The sequence below is a fragment of the Odocoileus virginianus genome, chromosome 4, assembly GCF_023699985.2.
Source record: "Odocoileus virginianus isolate 20LAN1187 ecotype Illinois chromosome 4, Ovbor_1.2, whole genome shotgun sequence".
Taxonomy (NCBI): Eukaryota; Metazoa; Chordata; class Mammalia; order Artiodactyla; family Cervidae; genus Odocoileus; species Odocoileus virginianus.
This window is the reverse complement of record NC_069677.1, coordinates 16,868,247-16,880,567: the sequence shown is the minus strand read 5'-3', so window position 1 is coordinate 16,880,567 and position 12,321 is coordinate 16,868,247.

Genomic DNA, 12,321 nt, shown 5'->3' with positions numbered 1-12,321 from the left:
CAGAAACTTTCATATGCCTCTGATGAATTTTGACCTACTTTTATTATTGTTAATGCAAGTTTCAAACCTGAACTTCCCTAGGATGTCTGCATCTTACTCATCTTCAGATTGGTCCCTCCACAAAGGTCCTCAATATTTATTGCATCAGGTGTTGAATGAAGAACTTTGGCATAACCAGTTAATTTCTTTTTGGGTTTCCTTCTCTTTGAAACAAGCTTTCTCACCCTGTTAATATTAAAGAGGGAATATACATACCCAGCTAAATGCTGGTGCACTGATGAGGGAGTTACTTAAAACTCTGGCTTTTGCAGGTCTGCTATGCTGCCCTGATTTCTCACGTGTGAGAGTATTACCATTACTTGAGCAGTGGAATAAACTATGCAAGCGCTTGGAACCACAATACAAATCGATCCACTCCCATCTGTCAGTTCTCTCATGATCAATGATAGGCATCAGTAAGACAGCTTGTTGAGGCACAATCATTTCATGGATCAGAATGATACTAGTTCACCCATTCAAGCAACAACCTCCAACCTAATAGAGTTTGAACGAATTCAGGCAAAAATTCAAGACACTCTTTCTTTGTTAATTTCCCAAAGTGTGAATGATCCAGTGCTCCTCCTTGTGATACTTATAGTCATAGAGATAAAACAGGTAGTAGGAATTATGCCGTGTCATGCCTCAGCCATGAGTCTTGGATGTTTTGAATAAGGAAGTCAACAAATGGTCTCCCTGTTCTTCTACGCTATCTGCTCATTTTCCATCAGCCAGATCAGAATCCTATGAGTTATTGACCTTCAGTGAGTCTGTGTATTTGAATAACATCCTGAATAGTAATCGAAATACCTTTTAAATGCTCTTATACAACTACAATAAGATGATACAAATATCCTTTGTCCAACTGGTAAATCAGGGAAAGAGGGTCAGATTGTAATTTCTTGAACTGGTCTTTCGGGAGACTTAAACCTCTGGGTTCTAGTAGACTGAGCTCCTCAAGGGTAAGTGGTGTCTCTTTATCTTCCTAAACACCACATTTAATACATTTCTTGCCTCACGTTATGACCTTAATTAATGTGTTTAATGAATGAACAAATTAATACCATCTCTTAAAGTCCAGGAAGTCAACATTTAGGTGATTTGTGCTACAATAAAATATCTCAGTGTAAACTATCTATGGGGTTTCCCACTGGTGCAGGGGTAAAGAATCCATTTGCCAATGCAGGAGATGCAAGAGACACAGGTTCCATCCTTGGGTCAGGAAGATCCCCTGGAGTAGGAAATGGCGACCCACTACAGTAGGCTTGCCTGGAAAATTCCATGGAGAGAGGAGCTCAGCGAGCTACAGTCCACAGTGTCACAGTCAGACATGACTGAGCACATACAACAACAATAACAAAAGCTATCCGTGGTTTCCCAACAATCACTTGAGTTGTTATAAATGTAGGTATTTCTGCTTCTATTTCTGTAGCCTTTTATTTTTCCCTGTGTTTTATATGGCCTAAGAGAAGGAATGGAAATGGAGAGGAAGGTGAAGAGAAACAGAATAATGATTAGAAGATATTTAAGAATGTCTTCAGAGATCCCCTGGTGGCTTAGAAGGAAATGGCAGCCCACTCCAGTATTCTTGCCTGCGAAATCCTATGGACAGAATTGCCTGGCAGGCGACAGTTCATGGAGTCGCAAAGAGTCAGACAAGACTGAGCAACTAACAACATCAAAAGAGTATCTTAGACTTGTAATAAAAGCACAGGTTTTCTAGAGTTTTTCAGATGACTCAGGAAAGATCAGTAGAGACTGCCATCTAAACAATCACCAAGGTAAGTCATTCCTTAGGGCTTCCTAGGTGGCTCAGTGGTAAAGAATCTGCCTGCAATGCAGAGATGTAGGCTCAATCCCTCGGTTGGGAAGATCCCCTGGAGAAGGACAGGGCAACCCACTCTAGTATTCTTGCCTAGGAAATCCCATGGCAGAAGTGCCTGGAGGGCGACAGTTCATGGGGTGGCAAAGAGTCAGACGTGATTCAGGGACTAAAACAAAAACAAAAAAACAGGTCATTCCTTTACTTGCATGTGCAGCTTCGAACAGATAAAGAAACTCCCGGTCTTTCCAAACTGCTGTCCCACTTAGAGGCAGAAACTAACCTGTTACTTTCCCACTACAAAAGTACATTAGTTTGTGAAAGAAGCTATATGCTTAATTCTCTGGGGCTTGTTTGTTTTTAAATACAACTCTCAAGTTCTGTGGCACACTCTTAGCCACGGATAACTGGGCTGTATTAAAAACAGCAAGTTCCACATCTATGTGATGAATTAACAAGATATAATTTTATTTTTTTTTTTATTTTTTTTTTTTTTTGTGTAATAAAGTTTTATTAAAGTATAAAGGAGATAGAGGAAGCTTCTGACATAGGCATCAGAAGGGGGCAAAAGAGTACCCCTTTTGCTAGTGTTAGCAATGGAGTTATATACTCTCCAATGAATCCAAAGAATGTCTGGAGGTTGCAAAGACCTCACCAGACCCACTCCCATATTTACATTTTAAGATAACAGAGTTGGCTAGAAGGTTTAATCCAAAGATTGTCCTCAGGCAGGATACATCCTTGTAAAGACCAGACCTACTCCCATAATTTATGTTTTAAGATAACAGAATTAGCCAGAGACTGTCCTCAGGCAGGATACATTATTGTTATATAATCCTAAGGAATGTAGAGGAAAAAAAAGTAAAAATGTTTGTCCTTTCTTCCTCCTTGAATACTCCATACTTCTCTCTCCTTGAGGACCCCTAAGATATAATTTTAAACCAAGATTCTCTGATCTGGCAGAGTTTAAAGAACAGCCCAAGCCACATGATCTGGCCTTCTTAGGCAGTTGAATATTTAATTAAAAGTCTAACCAAGGAAGGTAGCCAGAGCTTCTTATGATTTGTAAACATAGGCAGGAAAAAGAGGCAAACACCATAGACAAGTGAAATGTTGGAGGACTTGAGAGATAAATTCCATCCACCACCTTCACTTTGAGATAGGAGAACTGGGACACAGTAAAGGAAAGGACACTTGCCTACATAGCAGAGACAGAGCTGTTCTATTTCTCATGCTAACTTCAAATTTTAGTAAATATTTCTTGTGTTTTCAGACCACCAGAGAGGATGTGGAGAATGCTAGGAAACTGGATTAGAATCATAATAAAAACAAGAGTTGAGTGTCCCTTGGGCAAAATGGACTCATTGATCTTGAAAGTTTAAATCTTGATAAACCAGGGATTGCTGACATTTTGAGTTACTTAGCTACAGTTTGTATTTTTTGTCCTCCCAATAGGTAGCGGTCAGGGCTAGAGCTGAATTTTCAGGTGCATGTGACTTCATCTGGGGCAAGTTGGTAATTTTACCTCTGGCAAGATTAGGCCACTGAATTGTTAGTGAGGTCCGTAGAGCAGGGTGGATAAGTCCTGACAGTCTATTCGTTTCTAACAAGGTGACCTCAGAGTGAAGCCCCACCCCTCTGACACTCACAGTTTCACGGGGGCTCTTTTCAGTCTCTCCTTGAATCCTATGCCCTAAGAGCCCCTGGGGACCTGGGTGGTCTATCTTGCTTTGCAGAAACTGCAGCGATACAAATCACCCAACTCTGTCCTTTTATTCTCTGCTCCTGCTAAGCTCCAAAAAGCCAAATCTGTACCTGTGGAAAGAAGAAAATGGATTCTAGAATGGGGAATAACAATATCCAGTAACAATTATTAACCATTGTCTTCCTTACAATGATGGAGCACTTTCTGGTTCAAAGAACTTTGTACACAAAGCTGTTTATCAGATCCTCACAGCCTCCTACAGAATAAAGCAGATTGGTCAGGATTGTTATTATTATTCCAATAATAACAAGTGCTGCTCAGAGAGATGGCAGTGTTTGTGAGGTCATCTGACTAACAGTCATCCATCAGCTCTCTATTTACATATCATCTCCTGCAAAGGGCTTTTCCTGAACCTCCTCTGCTCCCCCCCACCCACCTAAAACCCATACAGGTCCTGGAGACTCCTTATAGACTCTCAACTTTGAGCCCTAGCACTGCTCTTTCTCACACTTCACTGTAGCTGCCTCATAACTTGTCTGTCTCCCTCACAAAAATGTATGTTCTATGTGGGCAGAGACCTTGTCTCTCTTGACTACCAACGTGTCTGGCACATAGTAAGTGTTCAATACAAGTCTGATAAATGAAAAGGTAACTGAATGATCCAGGTGGCTGGCTCAGGCCCCAAACTCAGGTCTTAGATTTATGGCCCAGGGTCTTCCCATCAAACCTCCCTAACTCTGTTGTTAGCAACTGCTGCTGCTGCTGCTGCTGCTGCCAAGTCGCTTCAGTCGTGTCCAACTCTGTGCGACCCCATAGACAGCAGCCCACCAGGCTCCCCCGTCCCTGGGATTCTCCAGGCAAGAACACTGGAGTGGGTTGCCATTTCCTTCTCCAGTGCATGAAAGTGAAAAGTGACAGTGAAGTCACTCAGTTGTGTCTGACTCTTCGAGACCCCGTGGACTGCAGCCCACCAGGCTCCTCCGTCCATGGATTTTTCAGGCAAGAGTACTGGAGTGGGGTGCCATTGCCTTCTCCGAGCAACTACTGAGTCTTCAGAAAAACACTGACAATCTCTTGTTTTCAAGAGCGCTGCACCTTACCTAGCATTTCATTCACAAAATCTGCTCCCAGAGCTTGAGTTGAGCTCCATCATGATAAACAAAACCTTTCCTTTCTCTTCTCTGTCTTTTAAAACCCAAGCGCAATTGAATAAATTTTATGACAAAATAACTTACAAACATTAGAACATTCGGTCTAAATGTTCCATATGTCCTTTTTTAAAACATTTTTGTTATTTATTGCTTGCGCTGTGTCTTCGTTGCTGCACGTGGGCTTTCTCTAGTTGCGGTGTGCAGGCTTCTTGTTGCTGTGGCTTCTCTTATTGTGGAGCACAAACTGTAGGGCACACAGGCTTCAGTAGCTGTGGCACACAGGCTTAGTTCCCCTGTGGATGTGGAATCCTCCCAGACCAGGGATCGAACCAGTGTCCCCAGCATTGCAAGGCAGATGCTCAACCATTGGACCGCCTGGCAAGCCCAGTATGTCCTTTTTGGGGGAGAACTCAGTTTACTTCATCTCTACACATCAGGTAGAAAAAGCAAATTTCTACCCTAGAAATCTTTTTATTTACGAATGCCTGAACCTGATTGACTGCTCTGGGGAAAGCGTGGGGCCCCTCTTACCAATCCCTGGACACTGCAGCATCCGCATCTAGCCCTTGAACTTGCCACAAGACCAGGCCCTGGGTCCTCTGCACTAATCCATATCCTGTCTCATATATACCTTGGGTACTGGGTCAAGCAGTGAGGAGGTGTATGTGTGTCTGGGTGGGGCAGTGCACATTACCTTATCAGTAAAGCCTGGAGATGTTCAGTTTGGTTTGCTGTGAGCAATTAAATGAATTGCATCACAGGGGAAATTATATTATTTCTGGGTGGCTACAGAGGATGGTGCTGGGAGAGATGGGTGGCAGGAATGCAGGCTTCAGCTCAGGGTACAGAAGCACTTTCTATCCACAGGGGCCTCTCTGCCAGAGTATGCTGACTTCTGAGGTAGTAAACTCTCCCCATCACAGTGGTGTTCAGAGCCCTGTTACCCTCTGTCAGAGGTACACCAGAAGAGTTTCCACAGAAGTTGATAAGGAGCAGATGCTTTGACCCCCAAGGTGCCTTTCCGTCCTTGAGAAGCTAAGTCTGTGATTCTTTTTCAGTTACTATAATAACTGAGAACTAGTTTCCTGTAAGAGACCTCCTCAAAACCGAACTGTATTTGCACCCTGAACACAAGGTGTTTTATATCCATTTTCACATAAGTTCCCAGGATCAAGGACTGTGTCTTTCTTTCTCTCAACTTAAAATACCTATGGATTTCACTGTTTCTGGCTGGCCTACTGTCCGATCTAGTAGGCAATTTCATTCTACCACTTACAAAGAAATTCTGTTAGTATAGACACCTGCCACACACATCACACACAAATTCTACATTCAAATTCACATTCAGAGAAGCTCTCGGGAGCAAGAAAAGGAAAGGATTTCCTCAAACATATTTATTTCTACACTTATTTTATAATGATAGAAGCTGGCTCTCTGAGCAGGCCTATACAATTGAGCAGGGAGTGGTAGTGATGCCTGTTTTGTTTTCTAAAGCTTGTCAAAAAATGACTCTCTCAGCCCTGTACTGTAACAAGTTTATTTGAAAACCTTGGCTCGTCCCTCCCACAACTTTGCCTGGTACTGTACATGCATAGACGGAGTTTTTTCCCCTGATCTGAAACCTGGTGTGTTGAGTTGTGGTCCAAAGCTCATTTTAAATTCCAAGTTGTGAAACCTGCAGAGAGGGCATTTGAGAAAAATGCTGACACTCCTTCAGTTCTGACAACATTATCACCCACAACCATAAATATACTCCTCAATGTCTTCTCAGTCTACTTTTCCTGTTAGTAGTTTCTAAGTAGGAAAAAAAGACCCCCAAACCTCTTAAATAATTCTCTGTGCTTCTACATTGTCTAGTGGAAAAACAAAAGAAAAAAGAGAGAAAAGGAGGGAAATACAGAAAAAAAAGGAAGAAAGAAAAAACTTCCACAGCCCAGTTACTCTAATTTCCTATGACTTATGTCCATTTTAACTACCCTAGGACTGAGTTATGTGCATCTTATTGTGCCTCAGAATTTTTGTTAGGGAGAAGTATGGGCATATAGATACACAGTATGGATAAATAAATTCAGTTCAAAGCAAAGGCTCAGAGGTAGGAGATGGACTTGAATCTGGATTTTGCCATTATTTAGTTCCACGTGCATGCATGTTCAGTCATGTCCGACTCTTTGCAACCACATGGGCTGTAGAACACCAGGCTCCTCTGTCCATGAAATTTTCCAAGTAAGACTACTGGAGTGGGTTGCCATTTCCCACTCGAGGGGATCCTCCAAACCCAGGGACTGAAGCCACATCTCCTGTGTCTCTTGCAATGGCAGGCAGATTCTTTTACCACTGACCCTCCTGGGAACCCCAAAGGAAAATCTTCCTCTTCTCTGAAACTCCTTTTCCTCAAATGTAAATGAACAGAGTTAAAGCGCCATCCAGGTGTGATGTTCTGAGACTGTGAGTCTGACAGGCAAAGCAATCTTGAACTGGGTACAGTTTCTATCACATTGCATTTATCAGTTTACTTTTCCCCAGTGTTTCCCTGCATAGTTGAATACTCCATAGCCAAACATGCTAAGAAATTTTTTTAGGTTCTTAGCTTTAAAAGAATTAGCCTGAAATCAAGAGAGGAGAATCTGTAAGTGCATTAAGACCCCCTCCTTGGTGCATCTTGGCTAATAGCCTTTTACTCTCGGCTGGCAGGGGATGGGGAAAAGCTGCTGTGGAAACTCACTCAGCAGCTTGGCCCTGAGGCATGGATGGATGGCCTCTGTGCTCTTAGGGATCAGCCAGGACTCAGCAGGTATATTCAGGCTCCAGAAATTTTCCCCTCAGGAAGAGAGGAAACAAAGGTACCCAAAGAAATTACCACGGCAAGTATTTACAAGAGGCTGCAAAACAGTGATAAAATAATTTTCTGGCCCTAAAATTAGAAGCAAAGGTTTGATGTTCTGAAGCCCAGGTGCAGAATGAATGTATATATGGACCTTTACAGCCGGTTTATAAAACACAAGGAATTGTGGTTTTGACCAAAATGCCTTAAAGAGTCTTTTTATTTCTTTACAACAAAGGTATAAAAAGGAGTCTGGTCCCAGAAATCTGGGGCTGAAGTTTTCTTTAAGTATTCTGGAGAAGAGCAAATTTCTAAATCTCAGGTAGTAACTGATGAAGAACCATGAAAGGAATAACAATCACCACACAATAAATAATATTTGAATGTATAGGATGACAAAACTGGATGCAAAATTAAGGATACTATGACCAGGCAGGCAAATCACAGATATTAAGGAAGGGTAGGAGGGAGTTTAGAATTCTGCCAGATCAAAAACTAATCATTTGGATAAAAAAGATGAAGTGCAAAGAATCCATGTGACTTGACTATGGGAACATAATGAATGGCAGGTCTGGGATGTTTTTCTGCCATATATATATCAGTACAAGAGCCAAAGTACATAAGGGCAAGTTCAAGCCTACTACATAGCCAAAAGTGGTATTTTCTCTAAAATTGTATTTTTTATTTGTTCATTCTTTCAGCAAATATTTCTCTTTTATTGTGTGTCAGGCATTGATCTAGGCACCAGGAATATAGCAGTGAAGAAAGCCAAAATTTGTGTTGCCTTGGAGCTTATAGTTTATGTAAGTCTCTTCCATTTTTTTCCCAGGTTGAGTAGAAAATTTTATTTGGAGAATAATGGTCTATACAGATATTGATGAGATTCTTGTTCTAAGTCACTTAATTTAAATGATAAACTGTATATATTGTGCTACAAGAAACCTCTCCATCTATATCAGCCAGGGCTTTCTAGAGAAACAGAACCAACATGTACATAAGAGACTTATTTCAATGAATTGGCTTATATGATTGTGAGGGCTGACAAACTCCAAATCTGTAGAGGAGGCAAGTCCTAAGTCTATAGGGCAGGCTGGAAGCTCAAGCAAAAGTTGATCCTGCAGTCTTGAGGCAAAATTTCTTCTAGAAAATTTGATTTTTGTTCTTTAGACGTTTCAACTAATTCAAGAAACCCCATCCATATTATTCAGTATAATCTCCTTTATTTAAATTCAGTTGATTATAAACATTAACCACTTTTACAAAATACTTTCTGAGCAATAGCTAGATAAGTGTTTGATAAAAGAACTAGGTACTATGGCCCAGCCAACTTGACACATAACACTAATCATCACAAACCTTCTCTAGAAATTTATTAAGTACTTATCACATGCCAAGTTCTGAAGTAAATCATACACAACTCCTGCTCTCTGTAGGAAAGGTGTAAATCATTTACTTCAAAAAATACATAAAAATATGAAGCTCTGAAAAAAAAAATATGAAGCTCTGTAAATCCATAATAGAGATGTAAAGAGCAAGAGATGCAAACAACAAGTAAAGATCAACCCCAACTTTCATAAAGGAAAAAGAAACAGTGCTTTTAAGTAAAGAAATCAGGAAAAGCTGAAAACACAAATGACAGTTGACCTTGTCCTTCAAGAATGGGTAAAATTAGAACAAGGAAAGCGGGAGGGTTACTTCCTACTAGAAGAAATGCCAAAAGTGTAGAGTCAGGAAAATGTGTGATGTATATAGAAACATGAAGTGGCTCAGGCGGGCTGGAAATATAGAGCACTCATCAAAATCTCTTTTATTTTGCTAGTGATTACTCAGTGCTTGTTCAAGTACTCATTCCAAAGATATTAAAACATTTGCAGATGAAACAGAGAGGTCAAGAGACTTCTCCAAAGTCACACAGAAAAACATTCATATACAAGTCAATGCCATTTTCTTTCAGAAGCTACTGTTGACTCTTCAAAAATGAATTTTACCATCGTGGGAAAGGACACTATGTTTTATCTTTGTTATTTCAATTTAGCTATCTTTGGATAAGTTGCGTCATTCTTTGACAAAGAAAAAAATTTACTAGGTCCTAGTTTTCAGTTGGAGAAGGCAATGGCACCCTGCTCCAGTACTCTTGCCTGGAAAATCCCATGGACGGAGGAGCCTGGTAGGCTGCCGTTCATGGGGTTGCTAAGAGTCGGACATGACTGAGCGACTTCACTTTCACTTCTCACTTTCATGCATTGGAGAAGGAAATGGCAACCCACTCCAGTGTTCTTGGCTGGAGAATCCCAGGGACGGGGGAGTCTGGTGGGCTGCCATCTATGGGGTCGCACAGAGTCGGACATGACTGAAGTGATTTAGCAGCAGCAGCAGCAGTTTTCAGTTGGCAGCCCACTCCAGTGTTCTTGCCTGGAGAATTCCATGCACAGAGAATTCTGTGGTCCATGGGGTCCCAAAGAGTTGGACAAAACTGAGTGACTGAACACACACACATAGCTTTCAATGAGCATGTAGGTATCAATGCCCCAAACAAGATGTTTAGGGATTTATATATCATAAAATTAAAACCTATTACTTTTACCACTCAACTGAGAACATTTCTCGGTTTGGTGCTATAACTAAATTGCCATGGTCAGGGGAATGGTACCCAGAAAGAAGGTATATATAGGAGCCACAGTGTTCACGAGAAAGTCAAGTTCACCCAGGACTCCTGTTATTTCATGCTCCGTGCTTCATGTATTCCACTTACTATAGTTCCTTGTAACTATCATGTTTCCATGCCCCAGGTCCCTCTCTCATTTCAAGGAATAGGTGTTGGTCTAGTGAGTCACTATGAGACAAACATGACCTGTGCCTTACTCTACTGAGAGCCTCCCCTATCCCTACATTAAAGTCAGTCATCCTTTTGCTTACCTCGGAACTCATGTTTTCTACTAATGACCTAATCAGCCATGGGTTTCTTCCCCAAACTGATGATTCGATGGCACTCAAAACAACGCACCTGGTTTGGGGGCTAATGTAACATTTTTAAAAAATTAAGATAATTATTGGAATTGGAGGATTCCAGACACTTGCTGAGCAAGTCTTTGCTCAACTCATACCATGGGTAATAGAGCAGAAACGAAGTAAACCTATCTTCTACCTCTACCTCTCCTACTTTCCACTTTATGAAAGGGAAGCTGAGGACCCCAACCAGGAAGTGATATCATCAAGTGTCTGGTTTCATATCTCCATAAAGTACATTACTTTAATTAAATCTATCAAAGAGGCTTGTTAAAGGGAGGCTGGGGAGAAATGAAGTTATTGATCAAAGGAATTAAATAAATGGACATCACCAAGAAGTGGATATTCACAGATGTGTAGACCCCTCAAGGGTGATCAAAGTTCAGCTTTCTCAGTGGATAGCTGGACATTTGCCCCATGATGATGTAATATTATTTCCAAAGGTGGGGAGAATTACAAGTGTCTAAAGGTTTAGAATCATATTATTTTAAATTTGCACAATACTTAAGACTTATTGTGTAAAACCTCATCTTATTGCCAATAGCCACAACAGTCCTATAGGACAGGCAAACTGTAGACTCACAGCCTGTTGGGTTGCATTTTGGAGGGCAGAGTTCAACCCTTCACAGTGGGTGAATAACTTGGGTAGCTGTGTGTCTAGGAAGCTGTCTGTGTTTATTTCAGAAGGGCAAGTGTGGAGTGATAGACATGGAGCACCTTGGTGAAGATGAATGGTAGTCACATCGACTAATGATCTTTATTAAATAAAATTTCTCCTTCAAGAGTGGGTATTAATCTACTGTAATAAAGTTTAGGCTATTGTTTTTCATTCTAGCCTCACATTCCTTCAGATAAGGTCTGAATGTGGTAATGTCACATTCCTTCAGATAGCGAGCAGAGTCTCCCCTAAAAAAAGTGGAATCCTCTGGACTCCCCTGGTGGTCCAGTGCTTAAGACTCCATGCTTCCACTGCAGGGAGCATGGGTTCAATCCTTGATTGTGGAAAGGAGATCTAGCATGCTGCTTGGCACTGAAAAAAAAAAAAGTGAACATCCTCAAAAACAATCATCAGGGTAGAGACAGCTCAGAAAAGTACAAACAGCAGGTCTGAGGCAGGTAGAAAGAAGCCTCACTTGCTTGCAGTTGGAACTAGAAGAGCTTGAAAAGTCAAAAGTCACTTGCAGGTGGGTCAGGCTCCCATCTGTGGGGTGGGTAGAGGGTATAGCAGTAGTGGAGAAGATCTGTTTCTTTCAGGGCTTGAGCACGCACAAAGCTGGGTGGGAAAAGCTGCAGATGTAGCTGATCATTAAATGAGAGCGTGCTGTCTTGTATGGAGCATGCACAAGTGCTTTAGCAAGAAATTCCCTTGGGAACAGGAAGTTTCAGGTGGCATGGCCTTGATGGGGACCCAGCCACTTCACTGTGGATTCTAATCCTGCCATTTCCCTCCCTGAGGGGCTTTTCTCTGAGTTTGTTCAGACAGATTCCTTGGTATATTCTTTGAGGACTAATATTTCAATGATAAATTAATGGAAAGAGGAGGTGAATACAAGAAATGTCTTCTTGAGGTTCTCCAAAGAGGGAGCATTTCCCACAGTAGCCTTCCCTCTTAGTGTATTACACAGTCACAATATCTAGTCTATTTCATCTAGTGTTAGTCACTCAGCTGTACCCAACTCTTTGCGACCCCATGGACTGTAGCCCGCCAGGCTCCTCTGTCCATGGGATTCTCCAGGCAAGAACACTGGCATGGGTAGCCATTCAATTCCTCAGGGGATCT